Source organism: Pholcus phalangioides, unplaced genomic scaffold (assembly GCF_987345545.1).
Source record: "Pholcus phalangioides strain wild (caught in Gottingen) unplaced genomic scaffold, Ppha-v1.0 ptg000010l_1, whole genome shotgun sequence".
Taxonomy (NCBI): domain Eukaryota; kingdom Metazoa; phylum Arthropoda; class Arachnida; order Araneae; family Pholcidae; genus Pholcus; species Pholcus phalangioides.
The window spans coordinates 35,677,675-35,697,254 of record NW_028301603.1 but is presented as its reverse complement, the minus strand read 5'-3'; positions in this window follow the sequence as shown (position 1 = coordinate 35,697,254).

The window sequence follows — 19,580 nt, the reverse complement described above, 5'->3', positions numbered from 1 at the left end:
GCCAAAGTTCACCATGGTGATATGGCATCCGAATCTCAGCGGTGGGATCGGTCTAGACGTCTCAGGAACCAAGCAGGTCGCATCCGTGACTATCCACGTCATGTTTCTGGCTATCCACGTCCTGCTGTCCATAGCGAAATCCACCGATCCGCAAGAAGCTTTCATCACCAGCCGGTGCAAGGGCAACCACGAGTTACTCTGACAGGCAGGCAGTACTAGACTCACGTTTCCGTAGGAACGAACGAGCCGAACTTTCCGGTGCCAGACGACGCGGTCCAGGATCACCAGGCTATTATCACATACGGCATCGTTGTAAAATGCCAAGCCAAACAATAACGTCCAGCAATAGATTCCGTGAGTCAAAAACCCAAACAAGTATAAGCAGTGCTAGCGATGGGAACAATAAATGCAGGGGGAATGCCTTTAAGTATTTTGATCAAAACCCTAACGCGCGTCGATCAGAAGGTCGCAAAAGAAGTCGTGAAAACAGGTTGACTCCCATGCGAAGCCTTACAAGAGGTTCAGTGAAGCAGCCTTACAAAAGTTATGTTGACAACGGTCGCAGGCAGAGTTCTCGAAGGAAGAACTGGTCGACAAAGTTCACGCCACAACGAGATGGACCGTACCCTGTGCTAGCCCAGAGATCGCTTACGAAGTACATAGTCGATGATCCGGCCAAATCGGGTGTCTCTGTCGGCGTATACCGTACATCTGCTCTCACACCATGTGGGAAACCGGATGCTGTATCCGTAGTGCCATCGCGGAAGAAGGGACGACCACTCAAACTTGGAACTAACAGGAACACTGAACAACCTTCCACAACGGAGTATGTAACAGACAAGCTGTTGACAAGGATGTACAATAATACTCTTATTCACGAGACGCGTGAGGTTTAGGTTTGTATCGAGATACGAAGACATTCTCGAGGAGTTCGATTTTAACCTTCATGACGAAGGGTTGGCAGTTTCGCATGTTAACCTAGAGTTGTTCTCTATTAATGTAGAATAAAGGAATTTTCTATGTTCGTCAGGTTTCACTACACGTACGCGCACATTCCCGCATGCACCGATTCGTTGGGGGTTCCACGGGGGGGGGGGGGGGCGGGGTGCATGTGTGGTGTAGCAGTAGTAGGTAGGGCCTCCAAAAAATGGCTCGGGGATCCATGATGTTCTTAAGTCAGCCACCTCGTTGGGCAATTTGCCTGTTGTGGCGTTGTATTTGTATTTAAAAGTTCATCAGAGCAGGTCAAATGCCCGAAATGGGAGAAAAACCATCAGGCAACAACGGTTCCTGGGCCCCAACAGTCACTTTCGGAATGTTTCTTTGGTTACCGTTGTTCCCTAACAATGCGTTTCAGACATGCACATTCCTTTATAATGGTTAGTCACTTTATCAATACTCCTAGTAATTGAAGAAAACCCGGGAAGCACCGGGTATTTTTGCTAGTATTCAATAAAATTCCCCATCAGTATTTCTGAAATATATGCGTGTTTCGTAATTTTGCAAAAATTACAACACTTTCACTGTTCTGTAGTAGCCCAACTGTAACCCGTAGAAAAAAATGAAAGGTACAAAAGTTGTAGGAAATTTTGCCTTCTACAATAGTGTAATTTACATTTTTAAATTTTTGCTCTCCGATGCGTGTGTGTGTGTATAGAGAAACAGATATATATATAACATACATTCAAAAATAGATACTGAATTAAAACCAAATGGATTCAAAAATACGAAATTAAAACATTTCAAAAGCCAGAGTATAGCGCCAATGGCAGCTGTATACACATAACTAGAAAATATAAATATAAAACCTACCCGAAATTCAACTCTTTAATGGTAATGTCACAAAATTATGAGTCACATGGCGTCAGCTAGCAAATCAAAAACGCGGGTGGAGTTTGAAACCCATAAATGAAGACGGATAACCTTTGCCACTCAAGCCATTTAAAAAGTCAGAAAATGCTTTAAGAAAATTATTTACATTATTGCATGTTTTTTTAATTCTTGATAGTTGTCCGAAAGTTTTATTGCGTCGCGCTGCGCCGCAGGGTCACTCGTCGAACCTCTAGTCACCAGATTCGTCCCGTCGCGAGGATCTTTCCAGGGTTCTTCGCCGAAGACTTGAATATGGCCAGACACTCACAGGAACGAGATTCGAGAACAAATAATCTCCTTTATTTACATGAACTGAAAATACTGCTAAACTAGAGCACCCTTCCGAACGTCTTCTCCCTTCGAATTCTACTGCCCGAGTCCATTTAAAATCTCGTTCTTCTATTATCACAATCACATGCCACGCGAACCTTGCATGCGTTAACCAAGCCTTTTCAAATTCTACCCTTCGTAACATTGCTCCCTCCTCGAAAGTTGCACATCCCGGCCAATGCAGTCCTCAAATCGGCGAGTTCTCCGTAGTCCTTATGGTAATAAGTAAGTCTGATGACATAGACCACCTTTAACTTCAACGTCTTTTGAATCTACATCACGAAGATCTTTAGTCTCTTTTTAAGACGACGGCGTTTTTCCCATGAAGTCTGGAGTTTCGGACACCATTTCTTCCTAACACGGTAACGTCCTTTACATGAAGTGTGGAGTTTCTGAGATCCTCTTTTCCGACGTTTCAGCCAACTTACTTTCCATCGTTTCGGATACCCTTCCTTTCGGCGCTACGGGCACCACTCTTCCTGTCGTTTCGGGTGCCTCCCTATCCGTTGTTTTGGACGCCCTCCATTTCGGCGTTTCGGATTCCAAAGCCAGACAAGGTCTCTCTCCTTGAAGTCGTGAGACGTGGCCTCCGCATCGTAGCAAACTCTCATCTTCTTGGAGCTCATGTGTATCCGGTCTCTGGCGATTCGATGCGCATCCTCAAGTTGCTCTTGGAATTCCTTAACGTTTTCTTCCATGCGAAGAGGAGAATCCTGCGGTCACCCAAACAGCAGATCATTCGACAGCCGGAGATCCCATCCCATGTGCATCTGTGACGGTGAGAATCCACTGCGCTCGTTGACGGCACTCCTATAGGCCAGCAAGAGCAACAGTAACTTCAAGTCCCAATCTTGTTGGCACTTCGACACGAACAACGAGAGGTGATTCAGAAGGGTCCTGTTGAATCTCCCCCATTTGATCATTTGATCATTTTTGTCGCACCACGGTCATTTTCTGCACACGAGGGCTAATTAGACCGGGACCTACAATTTATTGCCGATTCCGAACGGCAGGCTTGTTTTTTACACTCGTCGAGGGGTTGGAAATCTCCCCCATTCCATCGGATTCCGGTTGAAGCGGAGAAGAACGCGTATTTTCCATTCCCAGAAGTTTGCACATACCAAGGAACACCGCTGACGTAAAGTTTCGTCCCTCATCGGAATAGATCATCATGGGGACTCCGAATCGAGACACCCAATTCTGCACCAACACTTGTGCTAGCGTCTCGGCCTCCTCATCGAGAACAGGAAATTTTGGTGAAACAGTCAATCACCACAAGTATAGACTTGTTACCACTGTGTGTTTCAGGTAACCGTTTTAGGATGTCCAAGGCTATTCTCATGAATGGGGCACCAACGTTGTAGCGTAGCAATCGAGCAGGAGTCCACTTCGGAGGTCTTTTTCGGGCGGCACAGGTGTCACAGTTCTCACACCACTTGTCCACATCGATACCGAACATGCTCCAATAGTATCGCACACGAATCCTCCGTAACATTCTGTTGATGTCGAAATGTCCATCAGTCGCGCTTCCGTGCGACCCTTTGAAAACTTCTTCCACATGGCCTATGGGTATGATGAGTTGCCATTTGAAAGTCTTTCCAGCCTCTGACTCCCAACGGTGGTAGAGCATGCCGTTCCTCATCTCCAAGGAGTCACAGAGGGCCCAATATCTCTTTGTGGCCGGACTGGAAGAAACGACGTCTTGCCACCCTGGTCTGTTCGCAGTGGATTCCTTCCAGAGTATGACCACTCGTACGTCCGGATCTTCCAGTTGTGCCGTTCGAGTGTTCTCGTCACTCAAGTCCTGAGACTGTGGCTGCCTCACAATAGGTTGTGCAGACCTATATTTCCTTTCTACCTTGAGACAATGACGGCAGTTCCGTGGGGATGGTTTTCTCGATATGGCACCGGCATCTCTCCGCGATGCTCCCTCACGATGCTGGATCCTTCTCCTTCGGCTATACGGCTTCGATCCCGCCATCGTCCATGCTCCCGTCGGAGATTCCTGCTTCTGGAACAGCCATCACTTTCCGCTGAAGGACTTCGTTGTGACAACCTCCAAGTAGGACGATTGTCCTACTCCAAATGGCCAAAGAGAGTACATGTTTCTTCAGGAAGCCCGGACCGTGTCCAGGATGTCGGCTACGAAGACGGTATGACGATAGGTGACCGACACCAACCTCTCTGAGACTTCCAACATCCCACGCACAGTCATCTTCTCTCCCGTGACTGTCTGTAGAGTCAACGACGGTGGCACGTGCAGAAGTCGCTGCTGGAATCTTTGATCTAGCTCTCTCCAAACGAGTCGGACGTAGACTCCAGGGTCGATGCCCATCTGGCATGGAAACTCAATTTCCTTGCACAGTCTACGCTCTCCACCATGCCGCTTTGAGCCATGGTACACTCGACATGGGCGCTTCCTTCACAAGCAGCGGCGATGGCTTGCCTCACACCGTTGACAATATCCTCCTTGACAGCAGCGGTGGATGTGTTGACGGCGGCGATGTTGGACTCCATACTATGGGCCGTCATCTCCATCAGCTGCTTGAACTGTTCTTCCGTCTCTTTCTTCTCCATACTTCTTGTCTTGACCATTCAAGTCCTTTCATCATCCCACTTCTTACACCAGTTTTGTTGCGTCGCACCACGCCGCCGGGTCACTCGTCGAACCTCTAGTCACCAGATTCGTCTCGTCGCGCGGATCTCTTCAGGGTTCTTCGCCGAAGACTTGAATATGGCCAGACACTCACAGGAACGAGGATTCGAGAACAAATAATCGCCTTTATTTACATGAGCTGAAAATACTGCTAAACTAGAGCAATCTTCCGAACGTCTTCTCCCTTCGAATTCTACTGCCCAAGTCCATTTAAAATCTCGTTCTTCTATTATCACAATCACATGCTACGCGTACCTTGCATGCGTTAACCAAGACTTTTCAAATTCTACCCTTCATAACAATATATTTTTCAGAATTCTAATATTAATATTAGAATTGAAATTAGAAAGAAAATTAACTTCAAATTTAAATTCTTTTCCTTTATCCCATTTTGCATTTTTGAGAACTACTTGTATAATGGCATCGATGTATTTAAACAGATCAAGGGTATACCCATGGGCACTTGTTTTTCTAGTGCTTTCGCGAATATTTTTTACATTTCTATGAAACAAATATTTTCGCTGAACATAAAATCATGGGTTTTAGATATATGGATGATCTCATAATTTTTAATTTTGAAAATTTTCTGGAATTAAACGGTGATATTTACCCTAAGGACTTGACACTCAAGTGAACCAATCATGACCCCCCCCCCGTTTCTGCGGATTTCCTTGATCTTAAAATTTGTTTGTCTAATAACATTGCCTTTATTGGATTTTTTGATAAAAGAAAATAATTTAAATTTAAAGTTAATTTTCTTTCCAATTTCAATTCTAACATTGGTATTAGAATTCTGAAAAATATATATTTTTGGACAACTATCAAGAATTAAAAAAACATGCAATAATTCAAATAATTTTGTTAAAGCATTTTCTGACTTTTTAAATGTCTTGAGTGGCATCGGTTATCCGTCTTTCCTTATGGGTCTCAAAATTCACCCACGTTTTTCGACTTGTTATTTTACGTCATGTGGCTCAATATTTATGATATTAGTGTTAAAAAGTTTAATTTCAGGTAGGTTTTATATTTTTATTTTCTATTTTTTTCTATTTTTCAACTTTTGAACAAACTTATGTGGAGGTGTCCATTTAATATTGTGCTATACTAATGTATTTTTCGTGTTTTTCTAGTTTTTTCAATTTTTGAATGTTTTCACATTTGCTTTTTGGCTTCCAAAGCTTGTTTTTCGCAAAAATGTCGGGGGAACTGATAGTAAATTTATGTCTATTCTTGGTTTACCATCATTTAGAAGCATTTTGCTGTTTGGAGCAGTGGTGGGGGGTTCTCCTTTGTTCCTCATTGTTCCATTTATTTTTGTATTTTTCAACTTTTCATTTTTCTCAGAACGTTTCGAAGTAGTCACCTTGGGTTTGTGACTAGCTTTCAACTATTCTAGACTTAAAAAAATTTCACTCTGTAAGGATCTTAAAATCATTCATTCCCAGAGTCGCTGCAATAACTCGAACTTCAAATGACGTCAAAATATATCACAAAACTCCTTTTGTAAAACTTTCAACTACTTCTTAACTTCTTTCTCATGTTGTGAAAGGTTTTGAGAGTGATACTTACAACTTGTAATAATCTGAAAGCAATCGTGCTATCTCAAAGATTCACCTTATTTATCAGAAACGACCTGTCTACAGTGCTGAATGTCTCTCAACTTGAAGATCTTTCCAGTACGTTAAGTAGTGCAAAATGTGTATCCGGACGATATAACTTTTACTTTAATAAGCACACGAGTTTTTGTGGAACCCCACATCTACTATACAGCCGTTTTTTGTATCTAGTTCCAGGACGACTTATCTTGATCACATAGGATGATCCACTGCCGCCCAAAATAAAAGAACCGAAATTATATGAATATGCAATATATACTTACATTCTTGATTTCGTAAACAGTCAACGTGGTTATAGTGTTGAAGTTTCTTTATAATTACACATAAATAAATAAATACTCTTTTTATTTATTACATGGATTCACACATACATCCATGAATTTTGCTTATGCTTGGTTGTATTAGGGATTTGTTGTCTATGCTGTTCGACGAAGATGGTGCGGTCTAAATTTTCATACAATGATATTGTATGTATCAATTGCATACCAAAATTCACATATGGCTCATTCTCACGAAATTTGCCTAAATTGTGTCCCTCAGCAATTTACATTAAGTGTATTTGGGACATAACTTTTTTCCGTCACTTTCTATTTATATTCCTGATGGGGAAAGTCGCCATTGTGTATTTACAATTTTTTCATCAATAGGTTTTTGCTTCAACAAATTTTCATTTCTTAAGGAGATGTGCTTCTCCTATCTGTCCCAGCCCATTTTCGAAATTTTAACACTTTCGGGTCTGAGCTATTTCGACTATGTTTGTCCCTGTGGACTGAGGTTTTGGGAACTTTTCATGATTTGTTTAAAAATACTTATATACATCTCAAGGCTTTTTTAACTAGAAATTTCAAACTCTTTTCTCTCATAATATAGCAATTATTTAAAGGTACGAATAATTAATATTTAATGAGAAATAATTAAAAAAGTATGTTTTAACGTTTGAAAGAAAGTTCCGCATAAGAAAACATCATTTTCTAACATAAAATTTCAAGCAATTCTCAATAAAAACTTAACCAAATGTTGTACAATTATCTAAAAATGGTTTTTATTTAAAAAAAAAATCTTCTCATTAACAAATATGGCTACCTTACCTAGGAAGACGAATGTGTTTCAACTATACTTACTTCTACATTATTTCATATAGCTACAAGCTACATCGGTTGGCTGCTGCCTACCATCTATCTATATATATATTATTTATTTATTTATTCGTTATTACTTTTTGGAACTAGAAGATTTATATAGATTAAGTTTAAAAACACTGGGAACATATATATTCAGCCATTTTATAGCTACTAAAGTTAAAAGTTAAGCCCGAGTCTCTCTCTGAGTCGGGCTTAGTTCCCTCGAACAAGAACGGCATCCCGAGTCAAGCTCTGGCTTAGACCCGAAAGTGTTAAAATGTCAATTTTGTATCTTCTTCACTATGCGGTGACCTGGCTAAGTGATAGTACGGCCTTTATCTCCGTCGTAGAGTTATGATTCCAATTTAAGAAATTCTCAACAGGCGTTCTGAAATTACCTTATACCAGTTTTGAGAGTGAAAATACAGTGTGTAACAAAATAAAAAATCTAAATTTTTACACGGTGGTCCCCCTGTGCTCTAACTTCTAATTAGAAATTTTTCGCCCTGTTTCTTCTGATTCCAACAAAAATAATTCCATGTTTCTAACTGCAATATTCACTGAAATATTCGAATTCGATAAACGGAGGGAATTTGGGAAAGAACAGCGTTAAATGCGGGTAAAACGATTTTTCCCCATTTGATCGTTCCTATAATCACTTCCTTATTGATTCGTCCATTTGCTCACTCTCATGACCACTGTGCTACGGTGACTTAGCCAATGATTTGCTCATTTATTCATTTTCATTGCCATGTTAACTTGCTATATAATTTTATCGTCCAATCACTCGCTCCCGGATTCGATCTTTTAATACTTCACTTGAATGAGCAAATCAGTGAACAAGTGACCAGAGAAGAAGTGAATCCGCAAGCAAATGAGCATTGGAATGAGAGAATCGACATGTTCGTGAGCAAATGAGCATGGGAGTGAGACATAGGAGCGATTAGCATGGCAGTGAGGAAAAAAAAACCCGTTTCACTCGAAATTCGGAAAATGTAGCCCTCAGGCGGTCGTCAAATTTGTCTCCAAAGAAACCAAAACATGACGGCAATCAGACTGACTATATCGACATCGGGCTTAGTGCGGACGCCCGATCGACATAGAACCACAGCGGTTAGAACTTTAACTACTAAACAGATACCCACGTTGATATAGCGGTTAGAACTACCAACCTCAAGCCGTCCGCCAGCTCAGGCTCCCAAAGTAGCTGGGTTACACGAACACGCCACGGTTCGCCATCAGACTGACTGGTCGGATTCTTCACTGCACCTGATTAGTGTGAATGAAAAGACTAGCACAGGCAACAAGGATATTTTTCAGAACTGGAGACGAATCGGGAGTCTCGTGGCTGCTACGAGCTGTGTCGAATGTGTGTGAATAGACCTTGAAGGGGTTAACTTTCAAGCTGCTTTGGTCTGGACGCAGCTCAATTTCAAGCGAGCTGGAATGCAATGCCTCATCATCTGCTGATGAAACGTGGGTTATTTTTTTTTTTCTGCTGCGCGACCAAGGAGCACATTGTCCTACCGTAATGTTACCTGAACAGCTCGGAAGATGCATAACACAAATTCATGCGAGCGATTTCTATGAAACATTTGTTTTTAGATAGATGTAGATAGAAAGCTATTTCCTTTTTATATTTAAGATTTTTATAACACAGTTGCAAAATATTTATGGGCTAAGCAAGCTTGTGAGACCACAAAACAATATCCGATACATATCTTTCGGCATAAATAATAACGAGGGAAAAAAAGAAAGAAAAAAAACACATATAATTACACCAAAAAATAAGTGGCAACAGTAATGGAGTTGATAGACAAAACAATTTGACATTTAGCAGCGTATGCAAGATAAAAGATTACATTACAATAATCAAACAGATAATTTAAGTCTTCTTGAGTTAACAACAAAGGTTTTAAATTGATGAAAAAAGATGTATATGAAAAGATTGTACTTTTTTATTAACCGAGGAAGTAAATTAAATATTTTGGGAGCTAAATAAAGGAAAAAAATTTTTCTACGAAGTGTTCAGAGGGTTTATTTATTTTGTGGCGCTCGCGCTCAATCTTAACGCGTTGAAATCATTCACACGTTTCACTGAAATTGTACAATTTAAATGAATAAAAAATATAATTTATATTTTTTCACATTTCTTTCTAAATATTTTATTTTCATTTCAATAAACATACTTACAACAACTCCAAAGGCAGCCTGTTGAAAATAAAACGATTAAGTTAGTCATATTTAAATCTATAATTTCTCTCATTATTGTGAATGAAGCAATGATCGTTTCTGCGAGCAACGATTCATTCCATGTCATTTATTCTTTTTTTTTTTCTTGCATTTCTCATTAATAAGATTGATAAGCGCATGTTTCATATTAATAAAATACCAAAACTCCGGTTTGTGCGTATCCAGCAATTTTGTGTAGTAACTCCTTCTCGTACAAGCTGTTGGAGATAAATTTGAATGATCTGTATGGCGATAAATGTGGTAGCCTTGTTCCAGGATAAAAAAGGAAGAAAGGGAAAGAAAAAAAAGAAATAAGGGTGGGGATTAACAGTACAGAGATAATTTGATTGGATAAGAGGGTATTAGTATAGTGCCTTGCTTTTTCGTTCTCCCCTACAAACTTTTTTGTAGGTGATTTTTTTTTACTAGTTCTCTTTCTCACTTTTATGTGTAGAATATAATAGAAGAATTATCTGAGAAAGATACATTATGTGTGTTGGCATGTGCCATGGATAACGAGGAGAGGGAAAAAGCTGAGGAGAACCGCCTTCATCGTTATCTCGTTGAGTGGTAGGAGAACAGGGTGGAAGACACAAACACACAATTTTTTTTTTTCATAGGGTTACAATAAACCTCCACGATGTGGACAAAAGAGGTTGAAGAAACAGTGTTCAGAGGGTTTATTTATTTTGTGGTGCTCGCTCAATCTTAATGCGTTGAAAAAAGTTAAGTCATCTGGATTACATTTATTCCACTGGCGTTTGGACGCAATATTTCGTCTCTAATCGTAAAGGAGTAAAATGTTTTTGAAATGATACAACAAAAAAAAAAAAAAGAAAAAAAAAATGTTGGGAGTATAAGTTTTGGATCCTTGGCAAAAACTATTTTTGCCAGGATGGTTTTTTTCCACTTCAGGAAAAACTTGTCAACCCTATTGAGACAATATGCAAATTTATGACATGGATTGTATACTTACATATAAAAGACTCTAAATTTATATAAATCAATGATTAATAATGAATCGGAATTAAAGAGACTCATATGATTCACAAAAGAAAGACAATATGTTTACAAACTTTTTGTATACTTCATTTTCAAACACCAGATCCTTAACCAAATATAACTTCGAAAAAATTCTCGAAAAAGCCTGTTTTCCTTTTTGTTCCCCCCCCCCCCCCACTCAAAAATGAAAGAATGAAAACAATCATCTCACATGTTCTTCGTAAACAATAATCCTCGGCACTTCTTATGGGTCTCAAGAGTGTCTCATTTTTTACTTGCTATTTCTATATTTTAAGGCTTTCCCCACTATAAACACGAGGCGATCAGTGGCGATTTTATTAGACTTGACTCTAAGATTGATTAAGAGGCCACGGTCCCTTCCAGGGCTAACTTGATCGCGCCTTAAAGTTTAAAGAAAGCCGTTTCCGGAAAGCTAAAAAAAATTTCCGATTGCCGCGAAAAATTCAACATTTTTTCCGGGTCTATCAAAATCTATACAGCCATTTTATATATATTGAGTAGTAATTTAATAACTTGATGCATAGTGTTTATTATATACTGAAGTTGATCATCCGTTCGAATCCACACCCGAATCTGCCGTATTGGAGCTAGTATCCTACGTTCAAGCACACGAATAAAATTAAAGAGCTTGCGTTGAAAGTAACACTTTTAGACGGAGTCATGCGTCCATATCATCTATCGCATACTTGCCGATGGTTCTTCTCCTACAGACCATTGTATGACATTTGAGAAAGACACGTGCTTACGTTTCCTGGATCACGGGTGCCCAACGTCTCTCTGTTCCAGGGGCGACATAATGGTCGGACGTTGTGTCACGGGCCGCACCAGGGATAAAACTCCGGTACATGAGCCGCATGCACAAGGGGAGAGACCTCCGGATATAACACGCACCCAGTATGATTGATTGCTATGGCATCGCGGGCCACAAACATTTTGACGGGATTTATTACTAATTAATTAAACTCTTCATTTAGTGATATACTAATTATGAATAATAATAAAAATTAATTAATTATTAATTGAACTCTTCATGTTTTGGAAAAAAATATTTTTTGCCAAATCAGAAATAATTTATTTTTGCTACATTAAATACAATTTTGACAACCGAAACTAATATCAAATATAACATTTTTTTTTTCATCTTGTCGCGGGCCAGCTGTTGGCCATCCCTGATATAGAGGGTTCCGGTCAGCCGGAGGACTCGGTGTTTCCCACCCAGATGTTGGTGTGCTATTGCCACAATTCAAAACGAAGAGGAATTTTGGACATAAGTAAGTCTATGATGTCTTCACCTCTTTTATTATTATCAGCATCACCCCCAACAGAGATCTATGCCCGTTCCAGTTCCCAACAATAATGAGAGAGATCCCGTGTTTTCCATTCTTTACCATGATGTCCTGGATAGAAAGGAGTATACACAATCAACTCCCCCCCGTCCGCGTGCAAATACGCGGAGTTATGCATAACCGACAGCACAGCTCGATGAAGTGCTCTTTTGCGGATCATGATCGCACGCAGCTTTCCCTTGATGTCCAGCGTGATCAAGTCAAAGGAAGACCCTTGACTTCTGACATTGTGCCGCAGACTAGACCTAGTGCCAGTGACATGTTCACGTTTAATTCGTTGGCAGTTTTGTGTGATTGGAAAGTTTCAGCTTTAGAGCGGTCCCAGTTTATCTGAAATAGTCCAATTTCTAGCGCCCGAGATGCGCGGTGTAAGGTTTTTCTCTTTTTTCGAACCGAGCACAACTCAGGTCTATCGCCATAGGCAATTTACTACCTAGTGAGTTGTACCGGAAGTGTAAGTGTGTGTACCTAACAGTCTGAGTGCGTTTCTTGTGTTGTGTATGATTTTTCAGTGCTGCCATCTATATCTCAGAAGTGAAGTGAGTGATGTGTAGTGACTGAATATTTGTACTGCTTGTAGGACTGTTGCTCTCTGTGGCGAGATCGGCTCTCATTTGCGCCTCGAAGTTGGGAACCACAGAAAACCAACTTCAGCCGACCACCACTGTGGTGACGGTGGGGCTCGAACCGGGTCCCCGCGATGCGAGTCCGTCACTATGATCACTCGACCACCACAGCGGCTCAGCGTGAAGGTTGCCATCAGGTCCCAGATTCGATCCGGGGAAAGGAACATAGACAAGATATTTTGTTTGACGAGTTCGAGATGACCACCGATAGATGGCGTCTTTATTTCCAACTCAGCTCGTTAACAGCAGTAAATTGAGTATAACGATATGACCGGAGTTGGTGTGTGGCATAGTTGGAGATAGACTTTCAAGTCTAGGTGGGGGGGAGGGGGGACATCACACGTTTCGTCAACCCTAGCACGAGAAGAAAAACTGGGGCACCTGTGATCATTGGAGCGGTGGTAGACATCGAAGTTTATGCCAAATTTTGGAAACGACAGTTCACGCATAGGCCCTTCCGTCCGGATCGCAATTTCCGCGTAATGCGATAAATTTGGAATCCGATGCCGTTAACTCGTTGGCCGTAACGAATAGTCTACAATGAATGATCTTTTATGGGATATATGGGTGAGTACCCATAATTTTTTTCTATATCAACTTTTATAGTGTAGATAATAAATTTGGATAATGCATAATATCATTTTCATCGCTACTATAACAGCTAAAAATTAAAGGGGCTTAAGTGGATCACCAAAAAATCAATTCCACGACTGGAGGTTGTTAGGTCACGAACGATAAAAAAAATTTGGACGCTTTGATGCACATAATGCAACAATTTTCACCAATTTCTCACATTATAACCTGACAGAGCAAATGAACAAAGGTTATTCACTTTTTTTCCTTTAATTTTGTGAGTTTTGATTATAACGGACTGTAGTGCGTCATAATATGTATAGATGACGCACCCTCCTCGTGATGCTTCTTATGCGTATAGTTCTTTTTGTAGTGCAGTTGTTCGAACTTTGTTTGAGGTTTAGTTTTTACTTGTACTGCTCACGCTCACGTGTAAACACGCTGTACTCCTAGCTAATTATACCGTAATACATTGTTATTGTTTTTAATGTTTTATATTCTGACTACATTCAGCGTCAGGATAGGACTTTTACTGTGTATTCCCCCCCCCCCTACTATTATGATGTACAACATAGTTTCGCAACCTTTTTGTCCCATCGCCCCCCCCCCCCCAACGCAATCTAACCCATAGGATCCTGTGTTATACCGGTAGCTTCTACCGCCCCCCGGAACATTCCATCGCCCCCCAGGGGGTGTTAACGCCCACGTTGGGAATCACTGCTGTACAAGATGGAATGATTGACTCATGCGAATTCGCACCATAGTGAAAAAAAATGCTATACTTACTTGAAGTAAACCCTTGAAAAAAGAAAAATAGATCCTTCTAAATTCAGTGAATTGTATCATTTTCATTATTGTCATAGCATCATGTAATTTTTGAAACACAAAGTGAAAGTTATTGCGTGTTTTTGTAACCTTTCCAATAAATGCTACTCTAAATTGTGCAAAATAAGACAAACAACAATCTCTGGGGAAAAAAAAAGTGTGTATATATATATATATATATATACACACACACACACACACACACACACAGTAGACCATCGATTATCCGAATACCGATCAATCGAAACATCGGTTAACCTAAAGCGTTCTAGACAGCAAATTCACTGCCTAGAGGCGGCTATAAAGTGGTTAGAACAACAAGAAGAATGTGAAATGTGACGCTGTCCAATTGCTGTCTTTAAAACTTTTGCGGAAGAAGAAAAAATGAACGAGTCTGCGGAGTCACCACACAGAGCCACAACTTCGTAATAAACATTTATTTTGACGACACAATGATTATCTGAGTTAATGACAAAGTAAGACAGGCATAGAAATTTTCGAACCTCACGCTTTCGTGTGCAGTGACTCTCCGCTCTGCTGTTTTCCAGACGGTCGTCTCCGGTACCCGGGATCACGTGACACACTCGAGGTCGTTGACCCGACTCTTGGGGGGTCGTCTGCGTGAGACACCACACACTCCCTCCCCAGTGATCACGAGTAATAGGAGGTGATCGCGTACTATGGAGTAGCATCAGTGATCATGAGCACTGTAGGCGATCTGGAAAGTGGACAGTACGTCCAGAACGAGTGGTTCTGACTGGTTTCACAGCAGAATCAGCTGCGAGTCTGTCAGACGTAACTGCAGTTGGTACGTTTGGAGATACAGGTACCGGCTCCACCGTCGGATTCACGAGAAATGCCGGTTTAAGCCGATCGACTGACACTGACACTGATTTTCCTCTTATGTCCACGTTGAACACTTTGTCGGTCCGGCTGATCACCCTGTATGGTCCTTCAAATGGCTGTTCCAGAGGACGTTTCACCCTATCAGTTCTCACGAAAACGTGAGAAGTAGTTTTCAAATCAAGGTGAACAAATGTAGGATGTCCTCCATGCCGTTTGATTGGTCGTGGCTGGAAAGTTTGGACGTGAGTTCTCAGCATTTGTAGAAACTCGGAAGCGTCAGTTGAGTTGGAATTAGCTCGTGCTTGGAAAAATTCACCAGGTAATCGTAAAGTTTCTCCGTACAGTAGTTCTGCAGGTGTGCACCCCAAATCTTGTTTCAAAGAGCACCGAAGACCGAGTAGAACTGTAGGTAATACTTCAGTCCATTTATGGATTTGGTTGCATTTCAACACTGCTTTGAGAGGGCGATGCCACTCTTCCAACATACCGTTTGCTTGTGGATGGTATTCAGTTGTTCTAACCCGTTTTGCTCCGATGAATTTGGACAGCTCTCGGAATAGCTGCGATTCGAATTGGCGACCTTGATCAGTTGTTACTGTCAAAGGTGTGCCGTATCGAGAAATCCAGGTGGAAAGAAAAGCTGTAGCTACCGTGGTTGCTGTGATGTCGTGGATAGGTACCGCTTCTGGCCATCGTGAAAACCGGTCTATCATTGTTAGGCAATAAGAATATCCATCGGAAATGGGCAGTGGGCCAATGGTATCCAAATGAATATGTTGAAATCGTTGGAAAGGTTCTACAAACGATTGTAGTGTGGATCTCGTGTGCTTGTGCACTTTGGATCTTTGGCATGGTATGCACACTTTTGTCCATTTAGTACAGTCTTTAGCTAGACATGGCCAAATGAATCGCTTTCTGACCAAATCAATAGTACGTCTAATTCCTGGGTGTGAGAGTTTGTGCATATTCCAAAACACATCATATCGAAATTTTTCTGGAATATAAGGTCGAACAGCACCTGTTGATAAATCGCAGTAGAGCGCTTTAGCTGCGTCTGGAAGAAATACTTTCTTCAGTTGCAAAGCTAATTTGCTCTTTAAGAGTTCCTCTAGTTCTTTATCCCCATCTTGTTGCTCAGCGATGGCAGTAAAATCAAGAGGTCCAGGAACTGAAATTGCTGTTACGCGTGATAAGATATTTGCGGAAATACACTGCTGGCCACCCAAATTGCAACACCAAGAAAGACAAGAGATATCGCAACAATATTTATTTTGGAGATAACATGTTGACCAAGCATCAAATGATTAAATTTATAGATTTCTGTGAAGTGTGGTTCCTGCCAAAATCAGTAGCCAGAGTAGCCGCCATTGTTGGAGATCACCGCTGCCACACGCCTCGACATTGATTCAAAGAGACTTTGGATGAGTTCTTGGGGTACAGCAGACCAAGCAGCTTCCACGCGTTGCCAAAGTTGATCTGGTGTGGCAGCTGGGGATGTAATCTGGGTCAATCGTTGAGCAACCATGGACCACATGTTTTCTATCGGCGAAAGATCCGGAGAGCGAGCTGGCCAGGGAAGCAATTCAATCTGGCGATTGACGAAGAACCTTTGGACAATGCGTGCAACGTGTGGTCGCGCATTATCCTGTTGAAATATGGCTGTGGGCAAGCCCTGAAGGTAAGGAAGGACAACTGGCTCCAACACCTCGGAGATGTAGCGCTGGCTTTTTAAAGTACCGGCAATGCGTACTAGAGGAGTGCGAGAGTGATATCCAATACCGCCCCATACCATAATACCCGGTGCAGGACCAGTGTGGCGGTGCATAACGCAGCTGTTCAGCATCCTCTCTCCACGGTGTCTCCAGACTCGAATCCGACCATCGTGGTGTTGCAGACAGAAGCGTGACTCGTCAGTAAAGACAATTTCATTCCATTGTGCCGTCCACACCCTTCTTTCATCGCACCATTGGCGGTGGAGACGTCTGTGGTTCTGCGTCAAGGGTAGACGAAGCAATGGACGTCTTGCGGACAGACCACTCTGCTGTAAACGGCGTCGAATGGTACGCGCAGACACTGGATGATGCGGTACACACTGAATGTGCTGTGCTATGGTTCGTGATGTGGCTGAGCGATCCGTCACTGCCATACGCACAATACGCCTGTCATCACGTGAAGTGGTGCACTGAGGTGGATGCGATCGAACACGTCGGTCCGTCGTACCCTACTGCATCCAACGACCACATATCCGCATTACAGTTGTTTGGTTTCGTCCAACACGACTACCGATTTCCCTGAAAGATAATCCACAATCTCGGTAGGCCACTATCCTTCCTCTGTCGAACTCGGATACTTGATCAAAAGATGATCGCTGTTTTCTACGAGGCATAATTGATCGTTTTTTTGAAAAAACCACAAGGAAAACACAATTGCCGTACTTCAAATCGTCGAAATCTCCAAGCCTTAAATAGCGCTTTGAAGTGGCGCCACAGGCGCGCGTGATGTGCGTCTGCGCTGAAATTCTAATCATTTGCATATCTCACCTCCGCTAATGCATGTTGTAAATTTCATATTATTTGCATGCTTCCTTCAGGGTGTTGCATTTACGGTGGCCAGCAGTGTATTTTGCGATCCAGGAATATGGCAAATGTTCGTTGTGAACTGCGATATATAATCTAAATGCCTTAGCTGTCTAGGTGAGCATTTTTCACTTTTTTGTCGAAACGCGTAGCACAGTGGTTTATGGTCACTGAAAAGTATAAACTCACGAGCTTCAAGCATATATCTGAAAAATTTTATGGAAGAATATGCGGCAAGAAGTTCTCGATCGTATGCGCTATACCGTGTTTCGGTGGGTGAAAGTTTGCGTGAGAAAAAACCTAGCGGTTGAAGACCATTGTCCGTCACCTGGTGCAGTGCACCGCCTATAGCATAGTCGGAAGCATCTACGTGTGGAGCTAATTGGGCAGACGGGGATGGATGTGCCAACAATGCGGCATTAGCTAGTAGTTTTTTGCAATCTTCAAATGCTTTCAAAGTTGATGTAGACCACACAACTTTTGTTTTTTCTTTTCTTTTTTTCGTAGAACCTTTCAATAGATCATGCAGTGGCGCTTGTGTCTCAGCTGCATGCGGTAGGAAACGGCGATAAAAATTTATGAGACCTAAAAATTTACGCAATTGCTCAATTGTTTCCAGTTGCTTGAAATCGAGTACAGCTTGTACTTTGTCTGGGCGAGGTGTGATACCAGATGGTTTGATCACATGTCCCAGAAATTCGAGTTCAGAAACACCAAATATGTATTTTGACACATTTGAAACTAAGCCATACTGTTGAAGACGTTGGGATATTTGTTTTAAATGGATTTTGTGTTCTTCGGCATTTTCAGAAAAGCATAGAATGTCATCAAGATATACATAGCAGAATGGTAAACCTCGTAATACTTCACGCATGAACCGCATAAAAGTTTGAGCGGCATTTACGAGACCGAAGCTCAATATTGTATACTCGAATAAAGCCCAAGGGGTTGTGATTGCGGGTTTTAGTATATCTTCTTCGGCAATGCTAATTTGATGGTATGACTTGAAGATGTCTAGTCTAGAAAAAATTGACTTACCGTGCAATTCTTGTGAAAAGTCTTGAATATGGGGTATCGGGTAAGAATCAAATTCCGTAACACTATTTAGACGACGATAATCACCGACAGGACGTACAGTACTATCTGCCTTGGCCACGATATGTAACGGAGAGCTCCAAGGGCTTTTGGAGGGCCGGATAATCCCTTGCTCCAAAAGGAATTCAAACTCGGTTTTCACCTGTTGTTGAATTTTTGGATTGAGACGTCGAGGCTTCGAAGCCACCGGTGGTCCTCAAGTGATGATATGGTGTCGCGTCACATGTTTCACTGTTTTACCGATCTGTGAAGGGTTGAAGACATGGAGGAATGAATAACAGGAGGTGACATCAGGAACGAAAATTGAAGTCGTTGTGGCAACCCTATGGGCTGACGAGTAAGCCCAAACAAACCGCTCTTTTCCCTATACTTAACATGTGTTTTGCCGGATCGAATTCTCTTAAAATATTAATAACTAAATAAATTTAAGCACCATGACCATTTAATGCATCTTCAGGTGATCTACATGATCCAATAATGGGGAAAGATAAAACTTTATCCTTGTATAAGGGGTATTTATATTTTTAATTTATTTTTGAAAGGGGAAGATCATTTTTCACTCTCAACTCGTCATAAGTTTTTAGTTCAGTGCTTCAATTTATTTTAAAAATTCGATGTATGACATTAATGTCTATGGGAATATGATTAATTAAAATAATATGAAGCTGCAATAAAATGTAATTTCATAATTTTTTTCTTTTAACTGTTTATCTTGCCTTTTTGTTTCGTTCATCATTATGATAGATCCGGGACATTTCGAAAGTGTTTGGGGCCCGTGGGCGCTCGTCTTAAGCTTTACATGAAGAATTTTGATTTCTGAATCAATCCTGAGGTGCTCGAGCA